This window comes from Schistocerca gregaria, unplaced genomic scaffold (genome assembly GCF_023897955.1).
Source record: "Schistocerca gregaria isolate iqSchGreg1 unplaced genomic scaffold, iqSchGreg1.2 ptg000180l, whole genome shotgun sequence".
In the NCBI taxonomy this organism is placed as follows: domain Eukaryota; kingdom Metazoa; phylum Arthropoda; class Insecta; order Orthoptera; family Acrididae; genus Schistocerca; species Schistocerca gregaria.
In genome coordinates this window covers 12,243,236-12,264,455 of record NW_026061730.1, presented here as the reverse complement: position 1 = coordinate 12,264,455, position 21,220 = coordinate 12,243,236, and the positions used below count along the sequence as shown (strand labels likewise).

The 21,220-nt window shown below is 48.5% G+C and overlaps 4 non-coding genes across 4 annotated transcripts; all 4 read left to right on the top strand.

The window, feature by feature from the left end:
• Window positions 1-13,768: 13,768 nt before the first annotated feature.
• On the top strand, window positions 13,769-13,841 carry Trnar-ucg (transfer RNA arginine (anticodon UCG)). Its single transcript has one exon. It is a non-coding gene; the product is annotated as a tRNA-Arg (tRNA).
• Window positions 13,842-14,292: 451 nt separating this feature from the next.
• On the top strand, window positions 14,293-14,365 carry Trnak-cuu (transfer RNA lysine (anticodon CUU)). The gene has a single exon. It is a non-coding gene; the product is annotated as a tRNA-Lys (tRNA).
• Window positions 14,366-18,477: 4,112 nt separating this feature from the next.
• Window positions 18,478-18,550, top strand: Trnar-ucg (transfer RNA arginine (anticodon UCG)). The gene has a single exon. It is a non-coding gene; the product is annotated as a tRNA-Arg (tRNA).
• Window positions 18,551-19,002: 452 nt separating this feature from the next.
• Window positions 19,003-19,075, top strand: Trnak-cuu (transfer RNA lysine (anticodon CUU)). Its single transcript has one exon. It is a non-coding gene; the product is annotated as a tRNA-Lys (tRNA).
• Window positions 19,076-21,220: the final 2,145 nt, after the last annotated feature.

Here is a 21,220-nt window from a genome sequence, read left to right as displayed (position 1 = left end):
CGAACTGCTGCAAGAACAGAATAAAGATCTACTGCGAGAATTGCATTACTCAGCAGATCCAGTAAAGGACCTACGCATTAAGACACTCACCGAACAGGTTAATAAACAAGAGGAGGACAACTCCAAGCTTGTTGAAATAAATCAGGAACTTAGAGACCAGATCAGGGAACTGACAGGGAAAGTCACTGAACAAGCGCAGCAACAGGCCAAAACATTAACATATGCTGCAGCTCTATCCACCGCACCCAAAGAACATAAACGCATTGAGGCGGCCAAAGCCAAACAGGCAACAACATTGTTCATAAAATCAACAAACAATCAAGACACAAAAACAGTACAACAAACACTGACACAAAAAATAACCCCAAGACGTGATAACTTACATATAAAATCGATGAGAAACACGAAGACAGCCGTTATTGTCGAAGCAGCAACACAGGAGGACTGCCGTAAAATCATAGAAAAGACGAAAGACATAGAGAACATTGTGTGTGAAGGGCCTAGAAAACGGCAACCTCTGGTGATAGTCCACCGAGTTACAGACACTATCTCAGATAGAGAATTTCTGGAGTGTCTGTACGAGCAGAACCTCAGCGACGATCTCACAAAAGACGAATTTGACAGAGACGTCAAAATCAGATTCCGCACAGGTCCAAAAGGAAAGGGATATAACCATCAGGTGTTGGAGGTTACACCCAGAATTTATTAGTATCTCACTAAAAAAGGAAGGGTGTACATAGACATTCAATCATTAACCGTCAAAGGTTTTACCTCCGTAAGCCAGTGTTACAATTGTTGTGACCTAGGCCACACAACCAAAGCTTGCGCAGACACAAGTGCGACCTGTTCAAGGTGTGGCAAGAAGGGTCACAAACGCGCAGAGTGCCGTGCATCAGAACCCATCGATTGTATTCCCTGTAGGAATAGAAACAGAATTTGCAATAAGAGTAGGGGTGGGGTCTGCCAGACCTACAAACAACTGCTTGACAGACTAATTGACAGCACTGACTATGGCAACTGAACACCCCCCTGCGTCAACTGACCTGCTCCACAAATCACACCCTGCTAAAACGAAGTCATACAAGTCACCTTCGACAAAAAACCGAAACCACCTACGTGCAATACTCTGGCGTAAGAGGCAAAAACTGTTACCAGACGACTACCCCAACAATGGATACATCCCAGGCTTGATGAACAGTACAAACCTGGAAGACAGCCTTCACGCAGTTACCGAATACATTGACGATCTCACATTGACAGGACAAATAGTACCAGAACCCGCCAAACTAATTAAAAGACAGATAAGGTACTGGATGACGTTTTAGACGACCCTCATTAACAGGATAGACGAACTTGAAGACGAACTACTAAGATTAGACATGGTAACCCCATACTCCGACACTGACAGATCAGGATGCTACAACACATATGACCAACCAGAGCAACCATGCAAAACAACACCACCAACGACCCAACGAGGCCCTTCTACTCCAACGCAACGACGCACATACGATACCACGAAATGCGAAGGATATATCAAACCAGTTAAGTTCGTTTTAGGTGAAACTTTGAACCCTACCGTTATGCAAGCCAGCGAAACTGGAACTCAAACGAAAGACACAGACAAATCAGACACCCCAGGCTGCATTCAATCCAAACGAATAGGAACTCACACTTACTCATCGGCAGAGGAAGAAGATGACGTATATCACTGCCCCTACGCCAGAGATTGTAGCGTACACAAAAATGATCCACCAAATCCCAATGCCAATCTTGAACAGGCCACAGCACTGACCGACACCGCAAATGACACGCATAAAGTCGGGGCAACAACCGCAACTAAAGCTGACAGTGCGCATATCATACTCAAAGCTGATACGACCGATGCAAATAATGACGAAGAGCAGACCTTTGAGAACCAACTCGTGTCAGACCGAATTAGAACTAAGGTACACTCACCCAACACATCTAAAACACAACAAGATAGCACAAATGAAACACACAAAAAACACACAAAAATAATCACAGAATTCAAGAAACTAAACCCACGTAATAAACCTAAACAGCCTAAGAGAGTTAAAAAAGTGAAAGCGTGTGACGACCAACCGCGGCAATTGCCGGCTGTTCCAACACCTTGTGTCAAAATAGTGATTCCCCCCAGTGGTGTAAACACACCCTCAGTTCCCAAATCAACAACCGCAACGTCAACGCCATTGGAATCCCCCGCAACGACCAACATGGGCACCCATCCAGCGCTTCTCGCAGAGGCGCACAACGACTCCACTACACCACCACGGCACGACACGGCAGCGGGCACGTCAACACACGCCACCACCACCACTAGTTTTAAATACGATAAGTTAGACCTAAATGTAAAATTAAGTAGGCTAGAAAAGAGGGACATATTAGAGACGGCACAACGGATGCTTATTCGCACCCTACATCCATATGGAGATTCGGTCTGTTTTCGTACATCGGAGCAAACCGACAGACTCATTCTCAAAACAGAAAACATTCCGACGGATCCTGACAGCCTGCTTAATCTGCTCATGCAGGTGTGCGCGCGCAGGGAGGAGCCATTCGACCTAGATAAGCTATATAAGGATCACGTTAGGGCTCATGGGAGAACATACTTCGATTATAGTCAAACTGGCAGCAAGTGCTACGCCACTGTTAAACACCCGAACTGCTGTTAGCACAGCTTAATGCTATGCGGAGTATACTCGTCAACTCGGAGCTCCCACAAGCCCTACGTGAACTAAGAAGTGATATTCTGTGTTTACAGGAGCCATATACCAGAATAGGTCAAATCCCTAATCTCCCTCCAGGCGCGGTGACAGTTGCGGAGGGGGCGGGCTGCAAGGCATCCGTCACAATTCTAAACAAAGGAATATACCCGGTGAAAATCACAGAACTCTGTTCTGAACACCTAGCTACAGTCGAAGTCACGCACAAGGGGGATACGTGGATCATCGCGTCGCTGTACGCCCAATTCTGTCACAGCATTATACCATATGCAGACCTCATTAGAGATCTTGCAAATTATGCTGGCAACAAGAAACTACTTATCTGTGCAGACATAAATGCCAGATCCACCCTGTGGCATTCAGACAGAACTGACGACAGAGGCAGAATCATAAACGACATCATTAATGAAAATGGACTCCACATACTCAACGAAGAAGGACACCACCCGACTTACACCGGACACAACGGCTACACATCAAACATAGACATTACCATCGCCAACAATGCTGCCATTAACCATGTACGAGACTGGACTGTACATGATCAGATCACAGCTAGCGACTACAACATCATCACACTAACCTTAAATGGTACATCCAACATCAACTCAGTCACACAACCCAAAAGACTGTTATTTAACAAAACGGATTGGAATAGGGTCAGACGAACAATACATGAGCACACATTGCACGACATCACCGGTAGCGTTGACTTCCGAGCACACATGCTGACGGACATCATCACAAAAATACAGAACACCTGCATACCTACACAAAGCAAGACAAAACACCAAAACATTCCATGGACCACACAATTAACGCGACTCAAACAGGACTCAAAACGTAAGAGTAAGCTTTATCAACGAGCAATCTCAGACAGAGAATGATAAGTACGACTACACGACTACCGGCTTGCCAAGGACAGGTACAAACTCGAGCTGAATAAGACCAGGAAAGACCACTGGAACAGCCATGTAGCAGCACAAACACAACTAAACATTTGGGGGGAACCATACAAAATAGTGACAGAAAAAGTAAAGAGCCCACTGGTTCTGGGAACGCTGCGACAGGAAGACGGCGCGATGACTAAGGGCTGGAGACGCACAGCGGAGTTCCTGCTAAGCAAACTCCTGCCTGATGACATCGCTGACACTGACACACCAGAACAAGCAGCACTGAAACGCGAACTAGACACAGCATACATTACACCAACTGTCGTCTGTCCTTTTGCACAGGAAGAAGTCGCGATAGCGATTTCAGAACTAAAAAACAAAAAGGCGCCAGGACCAGACGGTATCCACTCTGAGGTACTAAAACAAATTGCACCGCAGATCACCCCATATCTCACAACATTGCTAAACGACGCATTAAGGCTGGGTCGAGTGCCTGCAGTGTGGAAGTCCTCGAAGGCGGTCATCATCAAAAAAGCCCCAGACAAAGACCCCTCAGATCCCAAGTCATACAGTCCAATATGCCTCATCAACACACTGGGTAAAATACAAGAGAAACTACTTTGTAAACGACTACGAGCACATAGAACACTACGGGGACTAACACCACACCAATACGGCTTCAGGGAAGGGAAATCTATAGACGACGCAATAAACAGAGCACTCCAAATAGTACATAACACACCTAACAAATACACACTTGCCATTATGATAGATATATCAGGTGCTTTCGATAACCTGTGGTGGCCGGCCTTGTTCAAGAGGCTCAGACACCTGCAGGTGCCGGAATCCCTGTACAATAGCTTCATCGATTATTGCAAAGACAGGACAGTCGTTTGGCACATGGACAATCAGAAAGTAATCAAACGTATTACAAAAGGCTGTCCACAAGGGTCGATCTGCGGCCCCATCTTCTGGGACATAGTGATTAAACCGTTCCTACAGTTACTAGAGGAGCACACTTTGACAGATGGAGTTGTCGCCTATGCTGACGATCTACTCGTGGTTGTATCAGCAAATAACCTGGCCCAGCTAGAAGTAAGAGCCAATGGAACACTTCATACAATAACCAAATGGTGTGCTAAGAACAAACTAAAGATAGCAGAAACCAAAACAACATACACACTGTTAAAGGGCATCCTACGCAGGAACCCAACAGTCAAAATAGGGGACACAAACATAAAAAGACTCGCGGTTACACGCTATCTAGGAGTATACATCGACGAACGTTTGAACTTCCACGAACACATGCGAATATGCACAAACAAAGCAGAAAAGCTACTACACAAACTGGCAAGGCTAAATTCGGAACAATTTAGACTACCCCTGTCAGTCACACGAACATAGCATTGTGCTCTCTTCGAGTCAGTACTATGCTTTGCTGCCAGTACATGGGCCCACAGATTGAGTCTCTCAACCAACAGAACCATCGTACGTAGAGGACAAAGAAGTGTTTTACTTCGATTAACTGGGGCCTTCAACACAACGTCAATTGATGCACTATGTGTGGTCATGGGAATCTTCCCAATAGACATCACAATCAGGTACCGTGCAGCAATGTACTGGCTTAGGATGGGGAGAATAGACCAGGTTCGGCAGATCACTGGTGTACCGATTGAGTCAACACGCCAACTTAAAACATGGCGAGTGGATACCTGGCAGAGCGAGTGGGACAACAGCGATAAGGGCCGCCGAGTATACAACTTCTTCCCTGACATCCGGGAAAGACTAAAACTGAAACATATCGATCCCAGCCGCGGTATGGTACACTCCATCACAGGACACGGCCCCTATCCCACGCACCTGAACCGCGTGAGTCTGCAGCAGACTAATAGATGCACATGCGGGGAAGAAGGTTCCCCTGAACACATCGTCTTTTTCTGCGGACAACGCACGATCACAAGACACACAGTACCCGTAGACCACTTGAACACACAAAATGAACTACATGCCATAGTACGCGATCCTGAAAGGTGGACTGAACTTAATACACTGACTGACGAAATCTCAAAGATTCAACATGTTGAATATTTACGCAACAGACCATACAGAAGGCAAGTCGGCACAACCAGACAACAGGATGCCCAGGGGATCACAGACATTACTGATACATCGAGTGAAGAAGAAGAAGACACAGATGCAGACCAAGGCACCAACACAGATATTGAGGCGTCCAGCGCGTATGACCCATAGTGTCAACTAAAGTGGCCTCAAAGACTTTTCCCGAAAGACCGACAAATGGTGCATATGTCACAGAAATTCTGGAAAACTGATTGCACCTAAATGTAAATATGTATATAGTTAATAGTACCTCCATGTCTAACATGAGCTTAAAGCTAGGCACCCCTTCAAGGGACCTACGCCTTCTGGTAAGAGGCAGCGCACGGCCTGGATGGAAGGATCTTAATTGTGGTCCCTCTTGACTGAGCCCAACCCGACGGATACATATTGTAGATCGGGGAAAACCACCTTTCAGGCTGTGTTGCTGGCGGGGCCGGGAGGTGCTAACTAACGCATTATGCAGTATCATAAGCCTTATTGCTTCAACACAAATTGTCAGTTTTAATGCAGCTGTACAACCGCTACCATAACCATTATTTTACCAATACCATCGAAGCCAAAGCTTATTGGTAGGCACCTCCTCAAGGGACCTACGCCTCCTGGTAAGAGGCGGCACACGGCCTGGATGGAAGGATCTTAATTGTGGTTCCTCTTGACTGAGCCCAACCCGACATATACATCTTGTAGATCGGGGAAAACCACCGTTCAGGCCGTGTTGTCGGCGGGGCCGGGAGGTGCTAACAACCGAACAGTCTTTATTAGGAGCCATGCAAGCCCGAAATAAACAGCCACATTCCATCTCACCTCTATTACCATTACCATAACAACTTTCCACCAATAACTTCTGAGCCAGATCAAAAAGCTGGGCATTATTTGTTATTCATCACAAGGTAGCTTTGCAGACTAGACATGGAGGGTTAGTTGGCTAATGTACCTCAACCTTCCATAGTTAAGTAAGTACTTAGAATGGCAGACATTAGAAGGAATGGTGAGCGACGTCCAGCGACTTGAGGATCATTCCAAGACCCTGGACGCCGCCCACAACCAGGTGACGGGCCCATACTACACCATTCCTTTCCCTTTTCTCTACTTCTTCCAAACATCCTATTAATTATTAAGTTTTTGTATTATTATTTTCTTAATTCTTTCGTATACTTGTCTGTCTGTCTGTATCCTACTTATTTTATATTTTATATTAGTTTTAAGATTGTAATATGCTGCATAATATAAAAAAAAGATAAGAACCATACAAAGCCCGCCTCCACGTGGCGGGACACGGGCAACGGTGTGGGTGGGGACGGGAGCCGGGGTGATGGCACAATCAGCCACTCCGGACCCCGGACCCAGCCACAGCGGCCAAGAGGCTATATAAGACCCACCATAAGAAATTAGGCGGTGGGTCATTAAATATAAAGCAGCAAGTGAAAAAAAAAGTGTCGAAGAGTCCAGTGGTAGTAGCGCCCCGCCGCAGGTTTTGCACGCCCCTGACACAGAATTTCCTCCTTTGCGTGCCAAATCTGATGTTGTTCCGTCTGTTCCTCAGGTGGGTGTGCCGCTTTTGAATAATAAACGGCGTCGCGCACAAGATGGAAATAGTACGGATGAGGATCTCCCCGAGATGCCCCACTCCGAGAGACCGACATCCTCCGAGCCACAGAGTAGTGTAGATGCTCCCTGTTCCCTGAAGTAGCTGTTCCGGTAGCGGCTGCTGACGCCCCTCCGGCTTCTGACGCGGCTTCTCTCGAGTCGGCTCGTCGGTCGGGCCTGTTGGCGCCGCCTTCCGAACCGACTTCGTTGTCACAACAAGTTGAGCCACAACAACTTCCTGCTTCGCTGCCCCATACCTCTGCCAGCGGAGCTGCTCCGGTTCCTTCCAACTTAGCAGCTTCGGAGCTTCCTGCTCACGTTTCGCCTCCGTGTAGTCCATGTTTGCCGGAAGCTAGTATTGGTGTAGACCAGTCCGTTTCGTCGGATGTTTCCCCCGCGACCCCGGACCCTGACTGTGGACCGGCGCGGGTGTTGTCGGATACAGAAGTTGACCCTCCTACGTCACCGGCGGCTCCCGCTTCCTTGCCCGTCAGCCGACGCAAGTTGCGCGTTCAGCCGAACGTCAATGCTGTTCGTAAAAAACCGAAACGTAAGGGATCCGCGGAAGGGGGTAGCAGTCCTCTTCCCTCGGATGCCTCCGTCTCCCCTGCTATGGACTGTGATGTTGATGCGTCGGTGTAGGTGATTTCTTCCCTCGCTCTTCTCTCCATGGTTCAAGCATACACCTTTCTTACCTTAAATGTTAACCGTATTGAGTCCGACGTTCGCATTGCCTCTTTGCGGCAGTTTCTCTACGACTCCTGTGCAGACATACTATTTTTGCAGGAAGTATTGTTTTCTGATCTCTCTCTACCTGGATTTCAAACTGTTTTTAATGTCGCACCGGAAAATTCAACAGGAACTGCTCTTTTCTTTCGAGAAGGTATTCCTGTTACTGACATTGAATTCCTTGACTCTGGCAGTGGGATTGGTTGTCGTCTTTTTGATCTCTGCCTAGTTGTTTTGTATGCCCCCTCTGGTTCGGGTCGCACTGTGGCCCGATCGCGCTTTTATAAGGAAGAGCTTATTTATCTTTTGCGCAAGAGTCCTCGGAGTCTCCTGCTCGGAGGCGATTTTAATTGTGTTTTACGCCCTGAAGACCAGTCCCCCAATTTTAATTATTGCCGAAATTTACATGACTTGGTTCGTACGATGCACCTGCGTGATGTTTGGGAACACAAATATCCAAACCTGGTGAAATTTACGTATTTTACCGCGTCCTCATGCAGTAGACTCGAAAGATTCTACTTCTCTGATTTTTTATGTGATAACATTCTTTCTGTCGATGTTATTCCTACTAGTTTTTCTGACCATTGTGCTTTTACTGCAACTGTAAACCTTAGTCACCAACCAGCAAAACTTTATCGTTCCCAGTGGATGTTAAATGTTTCCCACCTTGCCGACAGTGCCATTGATGAAGTTGTAAGTGCCGTGTGGGAGCGATGTCTTCGCTCTGTCCCGCGTTACCCCTCCTTGCTCGTTTGGTGGACTGCGTTTGCCAAGCCCAAGATTCGTCAGTCTTTGATTTTTTACTGTGCCGCAAGGGCGCGCGATTTTAAGAACACGTATGAATTTTACTACTCTGTCCTGCGTGAACTGTATGACGCGGCGGGTCCTTCTCCTCTGCGGATCCATGATGTTCGTCGTATTAAAGCAAAGCTCTTGACCCTCAAACGACGACAGTTGGATGGTCTGCGAGTAAAGTCGAAACCTCACTCTCTTGTTGAAGGTGAACTGGGTTCTTTGTACCACCTGCTGCGGCATCAGACTCGACGTCGTCGCACCTTCATCTCTTCTCTTATGGTGGATGATGGACGACAGCTTATTGCACAGGAGGATATGACGCGTGCTCTTCATCAGTATTACGCTAGTCTCTATTCTGCCGACGATTCTGGTGCGTCACTTTCTGATGATGTCCTTGAGGATCTTCCTGCGACGATCACGCCTGACGCGAACGGCGACTTTCTCCGGGAGTTCCAGGTAGATGATGTTTTCGATTTTATTGCTCGCTCTCCGTCCGGTAAATCGCCGGGTCCAGACGGCCTGCCTAAAGAATTTTATCTCCGTTTTTGGCCTCTTTTGGGTGGCACTTTTACGCAGATTTTAAATGAGATTGTCAGGGGGATGGATGTGCCAGCCGATTTTAAAATAGGGAAAATTGTTTTATTTCCGAAGTCCACTGGTCGTTTATCTGCTGGCAATCTTCGTCCGCTCACATTGCTGAACTTTGATTACAAGACAGCTGCTAGAGCGCTCAATAGTCGATTGTCTTCTCTGCTTCGGGGTGTGATTGGTGCACATCAATGTTGTTTTCCTGGTAGATCTATTCTGACCCCAGTAGCCGAATATCGGGATGTTGTCTCGGTTGCGGCGGTTACAAACGTTCATTGTGCCTTTGCTTTCCTCGATTTTTACAAGGCTTTTGATCACGTCAGTCATGTGTTTTTAAATCGTGTTTTAGATACAATTGGTTTTAACGCTTTCATCACGTGGTGTTCTTGGTAATTTGTATTGGGGAATAACTGCTCGGGTGTCAGTCAATGGGCAGCTGACGCCGCCCTTTGCTATCCGCCGAGGGGTACCTCAGGGTAGTCCGCTCTCTATGTCTCTATTCATATTGTCCCTGGAACCGCTGCTTCGGACTCTTGCTTTCAAGCTTCAGGGTATGACCCTCTCTGGTGGGAAGCTCACTGTTAAGGCGTACGCGGACGATGTCGTTGTTCTCCTCCGTCAACGTGATGATATCACATTGTTGAAAGGGGCAGTGGATGCATACTGTTGTGTCTCTGGAGCGCGTCTCAATCAGGGTAAATGTAAGTTCTTTGATTTTCGAGGGTTTCGCGATGCTGATGTCCCTTGGGCCACTTTTGTCGATCGCCATACGTCATTGGGGATTAGCATTGATCGGTGTCCCATAAAAATGGCGGCTCTTAATTGGAAATCTGTCACCGAGAAGATACAGGGGGCTCTGATGGTCCATGAGCAGCGCTCTGCTACCATTTTGCAAAAAATCAGAATTTTAGACACATACGTGTTATGTAAAGCCTATTATGTTGCTCAGCTGTTCCCACTTCCCATTATGGTGGCGAAAAGGTTGCGCCAATTGTGTAGCAGGTTTATATGGAAGGGTCATCTATTCAAGTTGCGTTACGAGGTTATGACGAAACCGCGTATCTCCGGAGGCTTGGGCCTCACTGACATTACTCGCAAGGCATCTGCCTTGTACGTCCGCCGTACGACTCTAATTGTTACGCAAGAAATACTTCAATTACATCCAGACTTTTTACTGTTGTGCGTCCGAAGAGCCTTGCTCCACCTGTCGACGTCGGTCGCCTCAATTTTAAGTTGAAACACGTCCGGGAATTTTATATTGCGGTTAGTTACCTCGGTGACGTCTTCTTGCGACGACCGGTGCCAACGACCAAGAGCTTGATTGCCCGTTGGGAGGGGCTGGCCGGTCCCAATCCAATCGAACTGGCGTCTCCATCAGTGTCCTGGAAGAACGTCTGGAGGAATGTTAGTCTGCCGATCCACACTATGGCTGTGGCGTCCACGTGGTGTAGGGTAGTTAATGGTTTGGTCCCCACCAACGTACGACTGCACCGTATTGGTCTTTCTGACACGGACAACTGCACTCGGTGTGGTCTCCAGGACACACTTGAGCATCGATTCACCTGCAGTGGGCACCTTGCTAATTGGATTTGGCTCAGGAAACAACTGGCTTTTGTCACTAGGACTGCCGAAACCGCTTACACCATTGACATCATCGTACGGCCCGATTCTTCCTTTTACCCGCGAACGAAGCTCAATACCGTTATGTGGTTGCTTGGACACTTCCTACATTTTGTTATTAGTTGTCATGAAGAGGATGAACACCTTACGTTTCGACAGTACATTCTTACTGCTTACTGGAACCGATTGCGCATGCCAGGACTCCGTGAAGATTTTGCAAATATGCTTAGCCTGACATTTGAAAGGGAGGGTGTTGGCTAAGGTCGCCTGTGTTAGCCGATTTCCTATATACTGTTTCTGGATTTGCCACCTTTCTGTAAACTACTTTTCTAAACCTGGACTGAAGTTTTCGTGGATATTTAGGACGAACAAGAAAAACAAACGTGAGACCAAGAACAGCGACAGTAGGGGAAAGTACGACGCCGTAGTACAGGTGCCATTCGGAAACAGGACGGTGGAGTCATCGTGGCCAGGCCTCGGGTTTCGACCCCTGCCCGCTTTGTTTCCGCAGGCCTGAATCTGAGTGTCACCCCTAAATTTGAAACAATGGCATATCAAGTAATACAAAAAAAAAAGTGGTAGAGCACTGGTCTAGTAAACCAGGGGTCGTGAGTTCCATCCTCACAGGAGGAAGACGAATTTCGGAAATCAGTTGCGCGTCATGGCCGTATTGCAAACAGTATCTGTGATGACGAACAATTAGCGAGGGGCGTTATATTAAGAATTACTCCCAGACGTGATTAAGGCGAATGGCGCAGATAAAGCATTTGCCGAAGCTGTACGGCATAAGGTGGGACGAAGCAGTCTGAATTACATTTTATAGATGTATTTCTCACAAATCTCAGAGCCTCTCGCGGTCGTCGTCGTCGTCGTCGTCGTCGTCGTCGTCGTCGTCGCCGCCGCTTCTGCAGAAGTAGCAAATGGCCATCGTAGCAAATGCGGCGAGGGACACCCTGCCATCGATTCCGAATGCGCAAAGTGTGTGGTCTTGTTTTCCTGTCTATGTTTGGTCGGTCTCGTAAGAGGTTGAATGTAGCGAATGGGTGGAAAAGAGTAAGGGGCAGCGGCTGCGTGGAACGAAAACACAATTCCTCAGGGGGTGTGAGCGTTTCGAAATGAGTCGTATATAAGTTACACTTGGTCGTCAGTGACCGTGTGGCCTAATGGATAAGGCGTCGGACTTCGGATACGAAGATTGCAGGTTCGGATCCTGTCACGGTCGTGTTTTTCCAGTTGTGAAAAAGAAACATACCGTTTTAATGTAGCAATTGAGCAGTACGAAACCGTCTGAATGTTGCTGTTGAGCATTTTGTGCTTGGAGATGGTCTTGAGCTTGAAACACACACAAGAAGACAGGTGTTAACTAGCGAAATGAACGGCAGAGTGGCCTCACCGCGAGGTGTGACTGGCACTTGCACATCTAAAACAACAACGGAAAGTAACTCGATCGACTTTTGAGTCACATCAAGTATGTGTGTTAATTTTGACGCCGCTAGCTCTGCAGATTCTCATGCAATTCCTTTACCTCTCAGAAATGATTATGAAATAAAAGTGAAGTACATGACGAGTGTGACGTTAGGAAAACATTAGGAAGCATGGAGAGATTCTGTATGGGACCAAGCAACCCAAACGAGTACTGCGTGATCTGCTGCCCAGCAGGTATCCAACGAGGCAGCACGGCTAGCTCAGTCGGTAGAGCATGAGATTCTTATTCACAGGGTCGTGGGTTCGAGCTTTCGCTGGGCGGAACGGAATTTTTTTCCGCTGCAGATGTAAATTACCGATTTTCTGATTAACGTGATGTAATGGAAATAGCAACTTTAAAATTTGCCTACGTCTCCATCAGTCGCAAGAAAACTGTATTTGAAGTGAAGGTGATTTTGTAGACATGTGTGAAAGTCATGTTCTGAAGTGCAAGTGGTTTTGGTTGGAGAGAACACGGCTACGTGTCAGATGTGTAGCCAAGCAGTAATGGGTCGCCATAGCTGCAAATATTAGTCGAAAATATGAAGTGTTGTCAGCTGAAGTCTGATGATTCAGACAACCGTACGGACGAAGTACGCAACAGTGCCGCTAGGCGGCGCCTGTTTAGCTCAGTGGTAGAGCATTGGTCTAGTAAACCAGGGGTCGTGAGTTCCATCCTCACAGGAGGAAGACGAATTTTGGAAATCAGTTGCGCATCGTGGCTGTATAGCAAACAGTATCTGTGATGAGGAACAATTAGCGACAGGAGTATTATTAAGAATTACTCTCAGACGTGATTAACTCAAATGGCGCAGATAAGGCATTTGCCAAAGCGGTGCGGCATAAGGTTGGACGAGGCAGTCTGAATTACATTTTATAGATGTATTTCTCACAAATCTCAGAGCCTCTCGCGGTCGTCGTCGTCGTCGTCGTCGTCGTCGTCGTCGTCGTCGTCGTCGTCGTCGTCGTCGCCGCCGCCGCTTCTGCAGAAGTAGCAAATGGCCATCGTAGCAAATGCGGCGAGGGACACCCTGCCATCGATTCCGAATGCGCAAAGTGTGTGGTCTTCTTTTCCTGTGTATGTTTGGTCGGTCTCTTAAGAGGTTGAATGTAACGAATGGGTGGAAAAGAGTAAGGGGCAGCGGCTGTGTGGAACGAAAGCACAATTCCTCAGGGGGTGTGAGCGTTTCGAAATGGGTCGTATATAAGTTACACTTGGTCGTCAGTGACCGTGTGGCCTAATGGATAAGGCGTCGGACTTCGGATCCAAAGATTGCAGGTTCGAATCCTGTCACGGTCGTGTTTTTCCAGTTCTGAAAAAGAAACATACCGTTTTAATGTAGCAATTGAGCAGTACGAAACCGTCTGAATGTTGCTGTTGACCATTTGGTACTTGGAGATGGTCTTGAACCTGAAACACACACACATGACCGGTGTTAACTAGCGAAATGGTCGGCAGAGTGCCCTCACCGCGAGGTTTGACTGGCACTTGCACATCTAAAACAACGTCGGAAAGTAACTCGTTCGGCTTTTGAGTCACATCAAGTGTGTGTGTTAATTTTGACGCCGCTAGCTCTGCAGATTTTCATGCAATTCCTTTACCTCTCAGAAGTGAATATGATATAAAAGTGAAGTACGTGATGAGTGTGACGTTAGGAAAACATTAGGCAGCATGGAGAGATTCTGTATGGGACCAACCAACCCAAACGAGTACTGTGTGATCTGCTGCCCAGCAGGTATCCAACGAGGCCGCACGGCTGGCTCAGTCGGTAGAGCATGAGACTCTTATTCACAGGGTCGTGGGTTCGAGCCCTACGCTGGGCGGAACGGATTTTTTTTTTCGGCTGCAGATGTAAATTACCGAATTTCTGATTAACGTGATGTGATGGAGGTATAGCAAACAGTATCTGTGATGACGAACAATTAGCGACAGGCGTATTATCAAGAATTACTCTCAGATGTGATTAAGGCGAATTGCGCAGATAAAGCATTTGCCAAAGCGGTACGGCATACCGCTTTGTAACCGTTGTCCTTCAGAACATCCACCCCTTTCAGCGCCCCCACACCCTCCAGCAGATATCCCTTGCCGCCCGTTCCGTCTTCCAGCTCAACACTTACGCCACCTACTCCCTAACCAGGCCCATTTTACCTTCTCCCGTCTCGACACCCTCGTCTAAATTCCCACTATGGCGCGACAGCAACGTATCCTGTTTAACAACATCCGTTCCCTTCCTGTCAACAAGAATCTCCTTATGCATACCCTCACCACCCACCGCGTGGATGCCTTCCTCCTAAACGAAACATTTCTCCAGCCCCACCATACTGTCCATACCTCGCCCTACCTCCTTCACCGCTCTGACAACCCCCTCCCGATAGCGCGTGGCGGAGTTGCCATTGGCCACCATCGCCAGATCCCTGTTCGGCTCCAACCCCTCCTTCCCAACCCCACGGAACACCTGATCCTTAGTCTATTCTTCCCCGGCCTCACCGTTACCTGCGCCACCATCTATGTCCGCCCTTCTGCCCCTATTCCTTTTGACTTCCTTTCCCACATCGACCGTACCTTCTCCTCCTACGTGATTGCCGCAGATCTCAATATCCATAGTCGCTCCGCCACCCAGTTACGGCGGTGGCATCGGTTCCTCGCCACCATCCAAGGAGATGTCCTTCCTCTTCCCCAACACACCCGCCCTGAATCCAATACCACACCCGATGTCGTCCTAGCCTCCCCCAACCTCCTTGGCCGCATAGCGGTGGACGTCCTCGACCCTATTGGCAGTGACCATCTCCGTGTCCTTCTTACCATATCAGACGGTCGTCGCCCCCGTCCCGATCCTCGCCTTGACCCTCCCCCCAAGTATGTCCATGATTACTCCCGTGCCGACTGGAATGCATACCGGGATACCCTTACTACCCGAGTCGATAGCCACCCCCTCACCTACCACCGCCCACATGACATAACCCATGCCGCATCCTTTCTCCAGCAGACCTTGTCTGAGGCCGTGGAGGCCCACATCCCTACCGTCGCCATCCACCCGCACCGTCCCACTTTACCCCCACAGGCCGTCCTCCTCCTTCGAGAATCCCGTCGTCTCTACCGTGCCTTCCTCCACACGCGTGACCGGGACACACTACAACGCCACCGGCAACTCCAGAGACACATCCGGAACTTGCTCGCGGCTAAGAAACGCCGGGACTGGCGACAGACATGCACCCGTCTTAATGCTACCCTACCTATTAACTCGTCCAAATACTGGTCAGCCTTCCGCCGCCTTACTGGATCAAAACCCCCCCCTTACTATCCTCTCCTTCATAATGACAATCCCTTTCCTGACAACCTTAGTAAGGCCAACCATTTTGCCTCCTACCTCACCGATGTCTTTACCATCCCTGACGAACCCCAGTTCGATTATTCCCTCTTCCCCGATGTCCGCGATCGAACTGACACCTCTATCCCTCCACTAGCTCCTGGCTTCCAGTACTTGGACAACATTACACACACTGAACTCAATAACCCTATAACTACTCAAGACATCATCGATATACTCCGCACCAAACGCAACACTGCTCCTGGTCACGACCGTGTTACTTACCGTCACCTCCGTGAAGCTCCCGCCCCCTTCCTCTCCACCCTGGCCAGGCTGTACAATGTGGTCTTGTCCACCGGCTTCTACCCCGACCTGTGGAAAACCTCCCGGATCCTGATGTTCCTCAAACCCGATAAACCACCTTCCGCTGTCTCCTCCTACCGTCCTATAAGCCTTACCTCGGTCTTCAGCAAGGTCCTGGAATCCATTCTAACCCGCCGCATCCACCAGCATCTCCACCGGCACCGCTTCCTTCCCTCCACCCAATGTGGCTTTCGACCATCCTTCTCTGCCGATGACCTTCTCCTTCACCTCACTCACCTCCTCTCCGAACAACTCAACTCCCGTCGCTCCGCCATATTCCTCTCCCTTGACCTTGAACGCGCCTATGACCGTGTGTGGCATTCTGGTCTCCTCTTCAAGCTCCAAACCTTTGCTCTTCCTATTAACTACGTCCGTCTGATCGCCTCCTTCATTTCCCACCGCCCTTCCTATGTCACTATCCACAACACTGATTCCTACACCTTCTACCCCTCTGCCGGTGTGCCCCAAGGTTCCGTCCTTTCCCCTCTTCTTTACCTTCTTTATACGGTGGACATGCCTCCACCTGCACCCCCCCTTCACCTTCTCCAGTACGCCGATGACACCGCCTTCCTTGCCCTTGCCCCCACCCTGCTACGCTCCCAACACCTTCTCCAATCCCATCTGGACCGGTTCACCTCTTGGTGTAACCAGTGGTTGCTCAAGGTCAATCCTTCCAAGACCCAGGCAATCATCGTAGGCAAAACCACCCCTTCCTTCCGTCTCCTTGATTTCTATCTTACCATTTATGGCCGTCCTATTAACCTCACACCCACCCTCAAGTACCTTGGCGTCACCCTTGACCGTCGCCTCTCCTGGACCCCTCATCTCCGGACAATCCAAGCCAAGGCACGCTCCCGACTCAACCTCCTGAAGCTCCTTTCTGGCCGCACATGGGGTCTGGACCCCTCCACCGTCCTCCACACCTATAAATCTCTCATCCGCCCTATCCTCTGTTATGCCCATCCCGCCTGGATCTCTGCCCCGCCTACCTTTTACAAATCCCTTCAAATCCTTGAACGGCATGCACTCCGCCTCGCCTATCGCATCCGCCTCCCTTCCCCCACGCGGCTCCTCTATGACCTCATCCCCTTCCCACACCTCCTCCTCTTCCTCCAACGGATACGGATCCTCTACACCTCCTGCAAGCTTGATCCTCCCCACCCGCTTGTCTCTTCCATCCTCTCCCACCCCAACCCACTGCCGCGCCTGTACTCCTGTATCCCACCTGCTCTCCATCTTCACACTCTCCACACCCTCTCCCAAGGTGGCTTCCGCCGATTCCCCCTCCCGGATGATGCCCTCCTCCCCTCTATCTACCCCTCCTACCAACTTTGAGCCTTGCCTTCCCCTCTCCTCTCATTTTCCTGTGGGCACCCTCTCTCCCTTCTCTCCCTCCCTCTCTCCCTCCTTCCATCCTTACCTCCCCTCCCCCTCTCCCTGGGCTTCCACCCCCCTCTTTTCGTTTTCTCCCCTCCTCCTCCCTGGCATCCTATCTCCCCCTCCCTCCTTCCCTCCCCCTGTTTTTTCCCTTGGCAGGCCCCCAGCTTTTCGGTGTGGACAGTTCCCCTGCAAGCGCCGAAGCCCATCTCCGCAGTGTCCGTGTCTTTCGTCCTGTCTGTGCCTCGAGTGTTTCTTCGTTTTCTGCTCCACCGTTCACCTGTGCTAGTGTTCTCTGTTCCGTGCTGTGCTGCCCGTTTTTTTTTTTTTTTTTAAACTGAAACAGTGCTGCGTCGGTGAACGACTTCAATTCTTTTTATTCTCGGTTGTCTTCTGATTTTTGTCCTCCATGTCTGTGTTTTGAGATTATGTCTTCCTGTTTTTATCTCTTGTATGTTTCTTGTGGCCGAAGAGCGGCATATTAGGCAGCTGCCGGCCTACCTTTGTAGGTATAAAATGACAATAAAGGAAAAAAAAAAAAAAAGGTACGGCATAAGGTGGGACGAGGCAGTCTGAATTGATGTATTTCTCACAAATCTCAGAGCCTCTCGCGGTCGTCGTCGTCGTCGTCGCCGCCGCCGCTTCTGCAGAAGTAGCAAATGGCCATCGTAGCAAATGCGGCGAGGGACACCCTGCCATCGATTCCGAATGCGCAAAGTGTGTCGTCTTGTTTTCCTGTCTATGTTTGGTCGGTCTCGTAAGAAGTTGAATGTAACGAATGGGTGGGAAAGAGTAAGGGGCAGCGGCTGTGTGGAACGAAAACACAATTCCTCAGGGGGTGTGAGCGTTTCCAAATGAATCGTATATAAGTCATACTTGGTCGTCAGTGACCGTGTGGCCTAATAGATAAGGCGTCGGACTTCGGATCCGAAGATTGCAGGTTCGAATCCTGTCACGGTCGTGTTTTTCCAGTTCTGAAAAAGAAACATACCGTTTTAATGTAGCAATTGAGCAGTACGAAACCGTCTGAATGTTGCTGTTGACCATTTTGTGCTTGGAGATGGTCTTGAACCTGAAACACACACAACAAGACCGGTGTTAACTAGCGAAATGGTCGGCAGAGTGCCCTCACCGCGAGTTTTGACTGGCACTTGCACATCTAAAACAACGTCGGAAAGTAACTCGTTCGGCTTTTGAGTCACATCAAGTGTGTGTGTTAAGTTTGACGCCGCTAGATCTGCAGATTGTCATGCAATTCCTCTACCTCTCAGAAATGATTATGAAATAAAAGTGAAGTACGTGACGAGTGTGACGTTAGGAAAACATTAGGAAGCATGGAGAGATTCTGTATGGGACCACCCAACCCAATCGAGTATCGTGTGATCTGCTGACCAGCAGGTATCCAACGTGGCAGCACGGCTAGCTCAGTCGGTAGAGCATGAGAGTCTTATTCACAGGGTCGTGGGTTCGAGCCCTACGCTGGGCGGAACGGAATTTTTTTCCGCTGCAGATGCAAATTACCGATTTTCTGATTAACGTGATGTAATGGAAATAGCAACTTTAAAATTTGCCTACGTCTCCATCAGTCGCAAGAAAACTGTATTTGAAGTGAAGGTGATTTTGTAGACATGTGTGAAAGTCATGTTCTGAAGTGCAAGTGGTTTTGGTTGGAGAGAACACGGCTACGTGTCAGATGTGTAGCCAAGCAGTAATGGGTCGCCATAGCTGCAAATATTAGTCGAAAATATGAAGTGTTGTCAGCTGAAGTCTGATGATTCAGACGACCGTACGGACGAAGTACGCAAAAGTGCCGCTAGGCGGCGCCTGTTTAGTTCAGTGGTAGAGCATTGGTCTAGTAAACCAGAGGTCGTGAGTTCCATCCTCACAGGAGGAAGACGAATTTTGGAAATCAGTTACGCATCGTGGCCGTATAGCAAACAGTATCTGTGATGAGGAACAATTAGCGACAGGCGTATTATTAAGAATTACTCTCAGATGTGATTAAGCCGAATGGCGCATATAAAGCATTTTTTTTTTTTTTTTTTTTTTTTAAATTTCTTTATTTCCATAAAAGAATGTTAATTTTACATCTAGCCCACTGCCTTATTTGATTAGTGGGCCAAGTTAGTTATACAAGGATAATTAGCAGCTAATTCTAAGTCCTATGTAGTAACTAGTTAGTATATAAGTGAACAGTAAGCAATGGGCAACATTAGTGTTAGTCTACTACAAACATTTAATCTTAAGACTAGTTACTAATCCTTCAGCGTTACAGTTGTGTCAGCTAATTTATATAAACCTACTATAGAGCCTTGCTCATTGAGCTAATCCCAATGAGCGTGCCCCTGACACTGGGCAGGCCGAGATGGTAATCGCTGCAGGTTACTAATAGTAATATCTAAAAACTAAGTCCTACAACTAACTTATCCTAATGTCAAGTCCGGTGCGTTGTCTGGTTTGGTAAGGCTGCACCCCACCCCCCCAGAATCCTGTGGCGCGGCGGATTCAGACTGAGGAAGTCGGCCTTTCCGCGCCCAGGCGGTTTGGGAGTAGGGTATCAAACTCTATCTGTGTCCTGGTTTATCTCTTTCTTGCACTACTATAGGTCTTTCAGGTAGTCCTTTAGGACTTTCTGAGATACCGCGTTAGCCAGTTTGTTTATGATGTCGAAAGTGTCGCGATGTCTGATTAGTCTAAATGTGTCGTTGTGTGGTAGTTGGTCCCGCAGTACTGAGGCCACATCATTGAAAAGGGGGCACTCGTAGACTACATGGTCAGGAGTACCCTCCGGAACACCACAGTCACACGCAGGTGTCGCCTTTTTACCAAATCGACATAGATATGTCGAGTACGGTCCATGTCCAGTGAGGAAGTGGATGAGTCCCCGGGATGGATCGAAATGTGACATTTCCATCCTTTCCCTAACATCTGGTAGGAGCTCAAAGGTTCGACGCCCTGTTTCTTCGGTTTCCCACGAAAGTTGCCATAGCAGCTCCCCTTTTTTCCTAATCTCTACTTTATTTTCAGTCCTGCTGCCCAGAATTTCCTCGGTTTTTTCCAAATTCCCCTTTTTAGTCCAGTACCAAGCGGCCTGCTCCAGAATTTTGATATCCAGGGGGCAAAGTCCCATAATAACTAACAGGGCTCCTCCCGGTGTAGTTCTGTATGCCCCCACTGATCTCAGGATCATATTTCTCTGCACTCTCCTCACTGTCATGGCGGGCACCACCCTCGTGAGCCTGTGTGCCCAGACTCCAGATCCGTAACCCACTATGGATGTTAGTATACTGTTATGATAGAGTTTGATGAGATGTGGTGGAAGATGAAACCGCTTGTGCCCAATGGAGATGAGGTTGTTGAGTACCTGTAAAGCTCTTTGAGTTACGGTTTCGATGTGTCTACTAAAAGTCCACCTTTCATCAATGATGATACCAAGATAGCGTGTCTCACGTCGCCGGAGAACTGGTGATCCATCTATCCTAACAGTTGGGTTACGAGCTAATTGTCCCTTTAGAAGAAGATAGGTAGACTTGGCCGGTGAAATTGTCATTTTTGTCTTGCGGCACCACAGTTGGAGTGTGTTTATTGTTCTCTCGATCTTAGGCTCTATGTCCTCTCGGCTACGGCCGCC